The 8,581-nt window shown below is 41.3% G+C and overlaps 1 non-coding gene across 1 annotated transcript; it reads right to left on the bottom strand.

Moving 5' to 3' along the window:
- Positions 1 to 394: 394 nt before the first annotated feature.
- Positions 395 to 501, bottom strand: LOC137935620 (small nucleolar RNA R71). Its single transcript, XR_011109319.1, has one exon. It is a non-coding gene; the product is annotated as a small nucleolar RNA R71 (small nucleolar RNA).
- Between the last annotated feature and the right edge of the window lie 8,080 nt (positions 502 to 8,581).

Raw genomic sequence — 8,581 nt, 5'->3', positions numbered from 1 at the left:
GGGCGAACCATTACAGTTACCTGCAGCAGGTGACCATAGAGCCCTGAGGGATTATTCTATCCCATCCCACTTCACATCACCTTCTTGCATTATATTGCCACCCACTACTGCCGCCAGTTATGAGTTGAAACCGGGTGTGATCCAACTCCTCCCTACATTCTATGGGTTGGAGAAGGAGGACCCATATTACCACATCAAGGAATTCTTAGATATTTGTGCAACTTTTAAATTCCAGAATTTCTCAGATGACTCTATCCGGTTAAGACTTTTTCCATTTTCACTTAAGGATAAGGCCAAGTCTTGGCTTAATTCCTTAGAGGTGGGCAGCATTACTTCATGGGACACATTAGTCACAAATTTTTTGTCCAAGTACTTTCCCATTCAGAGAACTACAGCCCTCAGGAGAGAAATCTCCAACTTTATCCAGCAGGAGGCTGAACACTTTTATGAGGCTTGGGAGAAATGGAAGGATTTGATCCGTAGGTGTCCGCATCATGGGTTTGAGAAATGGCATTTAGTGCAATACTTTTATCAAGGTCTTACACCTCAGGTTAGATCCATGGTAGATGCAACGAGTGGTGGGAGTTTGATGGGTAAGAGTGCTAGTGAGGCGTGGGACTTCTTTGAAACATTGAGTGATCAATCTCAGCAATGGGGTTCATCATTTAATGTTGATAGGAGATCCCACGAAGCCAAAAGAGGGGGTCTTTACAAGGTTAGTGAAACACCCATGCTCATGGCCAAGATTGAAGGGTTGACTAGAAAAATTGATGCCCTTATGGTGTCCAAGAGTTCACCTTCTCCTAACCCATCTACAATCTGTGCCATATGCTCTGGTTCATCTCATCCCACACAAATGTGTCCATCTAGTTCATCCTACCCAGAGCTCATTGAGGAGTTGAATGCAGTCCAGAATTTTCATAGACCGAACCGGAACGATCCTTTTTCAGAAACATATAATCCGGGTTGGGCTAGGCACCCAAATTTCTCATGGTCCAAGGGCCCACAAGTTGGGGGTCCTCCAGGGTTTACTCAACCCCAAGCTCCGCGCCCACACTTCACTCAACAGCCATTGATTCCACAAAAACCTTCACTTGAGGATACACTTCAATTATTCATGCAGAATACACAGTCCTCCATTGCTAAACTTGAAATGCAAGTGAGTCAGTTGGCCAGCCACATGAGTGAACAAGCACAAAATAGACTCCCGAGTCAAACCATTCCTAACCCCAAAAGCACACATGAGAGTGAGTTGAGTTCCAAACCCCACCATGAGCAAGCCAAAGCCATAACCACCCTTAGGAGTGGTCGTGAGTTGAACAATGGGGGTAGGGACCACTAAGTCTAAGGAGTCAAAGGATGACAATGGGGACACGTCATTGATTGAAGAACCTCCAAGTTCTCCACCAACAGCCAAGCAGATCCCTAACCAAGTCCCATTAGCTCCTTATCTGCAGAGGTTATCGGGCCCACCTAGGAAAGGAGATAGCATGCATGAAACGTTGGAACTGTTTAGTAAGGTTCACATTAACATTCCACTTCTTGATGCTATTAGGCAAGTCCCTGCCTATGCCCGATTTTTGAAAGACCTTTGTACACAGAAGAGAAAATAACATGTTAACAAAAAGGTCTTTCTTTCTGAGAATGTAAGCTCAATTCTGAAGCATAACACTCCTCCTAAAATTAAAGATCCTGGATGTCCCACAATTTCATGTGTCATTGGTGAACATACCATCCAGAGAGCTCTTCTTGACTTAGGGGCAAGTGTGAATTTGCTTCCTTTCTTTGTGTACCAGCAATTAGGTTTGGGGGAATTGAAGCCTACTCCCATCACACTTCAACTAGCTGACCGTTCTGTCAAGATACCACGAGGAATAGTTGAAGATGTTTTGATAAAAGTGGACAAATTTCTGTTCCCGGTTGATTTCATTATTCTTGATACAGAACCAGTAGTCAATATGACCAACCAAATTCCTGTCATCCTAGGACGTCCCTTCTTAGCCACATCTAATGCTATCATTCATTGTAAAAGTGGTGAATTGGAGTTGTCTTTTGGAAATTTTAAGGTCTCATTGAATGTATTTAATGCCGGGCACCACCCACTTGAGTCTGATGATCTGAGTCCTGCATTTAATATAGAAATTTTTATGCTTGATAACGAATCCACTCTTGAATCTTTTGAGTCTTGCATAACATCTTTAGACATGGACTATTTTGATGAGGAAACATATTTCCGAGAGGTTAATTCTTTACGCAATTTTGTACCTCTGTTGGAGGAAGCTTATGAGGTTATCACAACTGAACATCCACAGGATCTTCCTCTTGACTTGGACAAACCTCTTGAAACTTCCAAGCTAGACCTTAAGCCACTTCCTCCCACATTGAAGTATGCGTTCTTGGGACCCATGAACTCATTACCAGTCATTATTTCCTCTTATTTGAGTACTGAGCAGGAGGAACAATTGACTGAAGTTTTACAAACACACAGAGAGGCATTGGGGTGGACTCTTGATGTCTTAAAAGGGATTAGCCCCTCCATATGCATGCATCGTATTCATTTGGAGGAGGGGACTAAAGCCTCACGTGAGATGCAACGTAGGCTAAATCCCCATATGCTGGAGGTTGTGAGAGAAGAAGTCATCAGGTTGCTTGTGACAGGAATCATTTACCCTATTTCCGATAGCACCTGGGTGAGTCCAATTCAAGTTGTCCCTAAGAAAGGGGGGATAACGATAATGAAAAATGAGAGTGGTGAATTGATTCCCACAAGAACTACCACCAAGTGGCGTGTCTGCATTGACTATAGAAAAATTAATTCCCCCACTAGGAAGGATCACTTCCCACTACCTTTCATTGATCAGGTACTAGAGCGATTGGCCGTCCACAATTTTTATTGCTTCTTAGATGGATACTCTAGCTACAATCAAATTCCCATTGCTCCAGAAGACTAGGAAAAGATCACATTCACGTGTCCGTTTGGCACCTATGCTTACAGACGCATGCCTTTTGGTTTATGCAATGCGCCTGCCACTTTCCAACGGTGCATGATGAGTATCTTTTCTGACATGATTGGTGAATTTTTAGAGGTCTTTATGGATGACTTTTCTGTGTGTTGGCTCTATTTTTGATACATGTCTGCACAATCTTTCACTCATATTGTCCCGTTGCATTAAGTCCAATTTAGTCTTGAATTGGGAAAAATGCTACTTCATGGTGAAAGAAGGAATTGTTTTAGGACATGTAGTGTCTGAGCGGGGTGTAGAAGTGGACAAAGCCAAGGTTGACCTAATTTCCAATCTGCCACCACCTACTTCTGTGAAGGGGTGCGTTCTTTCCTTGGCCATGTTGGGTTCTATAGGCGTTTCATTAAAGACTTTAGCAAAATTTCTCGTCCTTTGACGAATTTACTTGCTCAAGATGTTGCTTTCGCCTTTGATGATGCCTGTATTCATGCTTTTGAAACACTGAAGAAATGTTTGTCCACTGCACCGATTGTCCAACCCCCTATTTGGTCTTTGCCTTTTGAGTTGATGTCTGATGCCTCTGACTATGCATTGGGGGCTGTTTTGGGGCAAAAGACGGATAAAATGCCTTGTGTCATTCAGTATGCTAGCCACACTCTTCATGATGCTCAATTGAATTACACTACCACTGAGAAGGAGTTGCTAGATGTTGTGTTTGCCTTGAACAAATTCAGATCATATCTGTTAGGGTCAAAGGTTATAGTGTTCACTGATCATTCTGCTTTGAAGTACTTATTATCCATCAAGGACACTAAACCTCGCTTGATTAGATGGATCTTGCAATTGCAAGAATTTGACCTTGAGATTCGAGATAAGAAGGGTTGTGAGAATGTTGTTGTTGATCATCTATCTAGGATTTGTGTAGTACCTCAGGAAGGATTCCTTCCTTTAAATGATTCCTTCCCTGATGAACAACTTCTCCAAGTATCCCAGTTGCCTTGGTTTGCTGACATAGTCAACTATCTTGTAACTCATAAGATTCCTGATTATTGGAGTAAACAAGATAGGTTGAGATTCTTTTCCCAAGTCAAACATTTTTTTTGGGATGACCCGTATTTGTTCAAGGTGTGTTCTGACCAAGTCATTAGGCGTTGTGTACATGAGCAAGACTTTGCCAACATTCTTGAATTTTGTCATTCCCACGCATGTGGTGGACATTTTGGTGCTAGAAAGACAGCGGCTAAAGTCTTGCAATGTGGTTTCTATTGGCCTTCATTATTTAGAGATGCCCATGAGTTTTGTCAGGTGTGTGATAAATGCCAACGAACTGGTTGTTTGTCTAGGAAGAACATGATGCCTCTTAACCCCATTCTTTTTGTTGAATTGTTTGATGTGTGGGGTATTGACTTCATGGGTCCTTTTCCTATCTCGTTCGGCTATCAATACATTCTTGTTGCTGTTGAATATGTCTCTAAATGGATTGAAGCTATATCATGTAAGACAAACGATCACAAAGTGGTGGTAAAGTTTTTAAAAGAAAATATCTTTAATCGGTTTGGTACCCCGAGAGCGATCATCAGTGATGGGGGATCTCATTTTTGTAACAGAGCATTTGAGACCTTATTGAAGAAATATTCCATCACTCATCGGGTGTCCACTCCGTACCACCCGCAAACTTGTGGTCAAGTGGAAATCTCTAATAGGGAGATCAAACGGATTTTGGAGAAGTCGGTTCGCTTTGATAGGAAAGATTGGTCCACTCGATTGGACGATGCCTTATGGGCCTATCGAACCGCTTATAAGACTCCGATTGGGATGTCTCCATTTCACCTAGTGTTCGGCAAAGCATGTCATCTACCTGTTGAGCTTGAGCATAGAGCTTATTGGGCCATTAAGGCTTTAAATTTTGATTTAACTCAAGCGAGTGAGGAGAGAAAGTTGAAATTGAATGAGTTGGAGGAGATACGTCATGATGCTTATGAGAATGCCAAACTATATAAGGAGTGAACAAAGCTTTTACATGATAAATCTATTTTTCGCAAGTCTTTTACTGTTGGGCAGAATGTTTTACTTTATAACTCACGATTGCATTTGTTTCCAGGGAAGCTAAGATCCAGGTGGTCCGGTCCATTTGAAGTTACACAGGTGTTTCCTCATGGCGCTATTGAGATCCACAATCACGGAGACGGGTCGATCTTCAAAGTTAATGATCAGAGGCTCAAACCGTATCTTGAGAATGTCCCCACACCGGAGGAGGTGATGCTGATTTTCTTGGAGGAACTTGTCATTTCATCTTGAATGCGTCAGAGTCTTGCTTACGACTATAAACTTAGCACATTGTGGGCAATCCCCACATTTCTATCCCTTTGTACATTACAGTTTTATTTTTATTTTTTATTTTTTTGGTTTATTCATACTCTCTTGCCGGCTGAGAGCATAAATGGTTCCGGTAGTCGATGACCAGACTTTTGGTCCCTAGTTTGAGAGGTCTGTACTCAAACAACCGTTCTGGGATTGACCAGTTCGATCTTGAAGTATTGAATGAAAACCTTATGGTGAGTAACTTGAGGACTTGTGTTCAGCGCGTGATTCCTGCTGCCTTCAGTGGCCAGTCACACGGAGATTTCTTCAAAGTGTGATGTGGGATAGCGGTTTCATCTACGGATGATTACCTACGGGTACGGCTTATACGAGTAAACCTTCTTCGAGGGAGACTATGTATCATTCCTGGGGGCCTTTAGTATTCTTTTTTTTGTAGTCGTTATAGTGTTTTAACTTTTTCCCATTGAGGACAATGTCAGGTTTAGGTTTGGGGGGGGGGGGGGGGGGGGGGGGGGGGGAAACGACTCTTTTATGCCTTAGCAATAATTTTATTTTGATTTATGTTCGTGGTTTTCAAACTACTCCTCTTAGTATGTAGTTAACATTAGTAGAGTTAAAATAAGTTGTTCAAATGTGTTTCAAAAATTTTCGTAAATTTGTGTAGAATATGCCTATTAGAAATCTGATATCATTTGTTGTGATTCATGAGAATCCAGTGGGATAGCTTACTATTGCATTAGACTTGGAACTTAGTTGCAAAAGAGAACATGTAAATCTAGTGTTGATCTATGTTAGTCTGAATAGTCTTGTATGCCTGTTTGAACTCAATTTAATTTATACCTCAGCGAAATTCCTTGTTGTAATGTATGAATGCAAATGGAAATGCTCTTGCTTGCAAAAGACAGATAACTTCAGAAACAGCCTGGGCAAACCCAGGGACATGCACCGGAACAGTCGGTTACTTAAAAATAAGTGCATGTGCAGTGAAGACGAATACAAAATGGTGATAATACCAAAAGTATTCAGTGAAGAAAAAAAATACGCTGGTAATAGCAAAAGTGCGCTGGTAATAGCGTAAAATGGTTTTAAATCTGGAAGCAATGAGTTTCCTTAACTTTGATGATGAATTGTAATTTGAAAGAAGTTGCAGGTCAAGATTGAAATTGGTATATTTCTTTTGTGAGATTGTCAGACAACAGGCTTACTCTACTATTTTCTCTTAATTGTGATGCGACCAGGATTTTATTGTTATTTGTTGTCTCATTGTTCTGTTGAAGTAATTGCTTATGGGTCACATTGGTTCAGGTGGAGTAACAATGAGTGTATTTGGATTGATAATAGGCTATATTTTACACAGGTTATCAAATTTCGCAAGATCTCATATGATTTTTAGATATTTTACAATACTAAGTGTTAGTCATATGCTAATGAGGAGTAAATTTTCTTCAGTTTTTCTTTTTATATTATTGATTTAGATGAATTTTGTGGGTAAATTCCATGCAAACCCTCACGAGACATAACTCGTCCACTACTGCAGAGTAGGGGTTTAACGGCTTGTTGCATGCGCTAAATGCAATCGTGCTCCCTACGAAAGTGGTATTTTGTTTTCCTAGGCTTAATTTTGGTTCGATTGTTGTTTTGCTAGGGACTAGCAAAGATTTAGGTTTGGGGGTGTGATAGATGCCCTATTCTGACATGAGAACTAAGTTTATTAGAATAGAATAACCTTTATAATTGTGTTATAGGAGGTTATTTATCGGTTTTCAAATGAAATGAGCATTTATTGAATTTGGCATTAATTACTGTCGATATTGCATATTTTTCTCTCCTGAATTATATTTCATTGTTTTTAAGGTTTATTTCTTCCTGAAATGTTTTTTATAGATTTAATTATGGAATTTCAGGAGAATTTTGGTGGAGAAGGAGATATTTACCAAAATACCCTTAGTGAAATGGAGGTGATTTTTAGGTCAAATCGTTTTAAAATAAATGAGATGGTATTAAAGGAACAAGGGGGGCGTTGAAAGGGGAGACCCGAGAGGGGGGACCCGAGAGGGAAAACCCGAGAGGGGAGACCCGAAGGGGGAAGCGTGAAGAGAAAACAGAAACGGAGACCAAAACAGAGGATTTTGACCGGAAACAGGGCAGGACCAGAGAGGAGTTCCCCACCGTCGTTCACCGGGCCAATACCTTTTGTCGCGCCACCGTTGTCCACCGCTGTCCAGAAACCGAGAACAAACCCGAAGAGAGCTCGAGAGAGTCTCCGTCGAGGTGAGTTCGATAGTCGTAGCTCGCCAGGCCGAGAAGTGATCCGAGAGGGCTTCTCCGGTGCCAATCCCGCTTTCCGACCATCCTCCGGCGTCTATCACATATTCCGACCAGTCCCAGAGCCATTCCGACTCCAACCGAGACTTGAGAGAGCCAGTTAGAGAAGGTCAGCTTTGTTTCGCTCTTCGCCGTACGTTACCTCCGTCCGTCGGCTTCTAACCGTCGTCGCCGGTGTCGTCTCTACCTCCGGCCACTCACTCTTGCCAACCCGAAGCCATTGATTTCAGTAAATTGCAGCACCCGTGAGAACGAGTTGCTGCCCGAGCGAGAGGAAGAAGAAGGGGAGTAATTCGTTATTATTGAATTTAATTTTTTATATAGTTTGAACTTAGGTTTTGAATGTTAATTGAATCTGATTTGATAATTAAGGTTTATTTAAGATTTTTTTTCTTGATATTTGATTAAATTAGCTAATTAGGGTAAGATTATAATTGAGGTTGGATTTTGGTATTTTAATCCGATTTCTGTCTTTAACTCTAGGCGCCCGAGAGGGGCTAGACGCAAGGATTGAGAATTCGGATTCGTGGTTACGTGGCGCTCGAGAGAGGCACGAATCACGATAAAATCAAAAGTTGATAATTTTAGCATCATCACAATAGGAAATCGATTCTCTGCAATCTATTGTAATCCGATCTTTGTCATTAACTCTAGGCGCCCGAGAGGGGCTAGACGCAAGGATTGAGAATCCGGATTCGTGGTTACGTGGCGCTCGAGAGAACCCCTAATAGCTTGGTGGAATTTTATAAGAAAAAGATTTCTAATTGATCCTAACATGTTTTAAATGTGGTGGATACGCATGCCAGAAACATGTTAAAGATGCAAATGAACTAATTATCCAAAAATTTCAAGGAGTGGAAAAAAATTAATTTCACAAGTTAACGTATTATTGAAAATTTACCAGAGCCAAACATGCCCCTTTTTGCCTATCCTTCAAAATCACAGATACTTTTTGGAATTAGCTCTCTCTG

Source organism: Aristolochia californica, unplaced genomic scaffold, assembly GCF_029961685.1.
Source record: "Aristolochia californica isolate CCGP_79_NKW_82.1479 unplaced genomic scaffold, dmAriCali1.0.hap1 SCAF_6, whole genome shotgun sequence".
NCBI lineage: Eukaryota > Viridiplantae > Streptophyta > Magnoliopsida > Piperales > Aristolochiaceae > Aristolochia > Aristolochia californica.
Note: the sequence above shows the minus strand (reverse complement) of the source record. Positions and strands in the feature narration are given on the sequence as shown.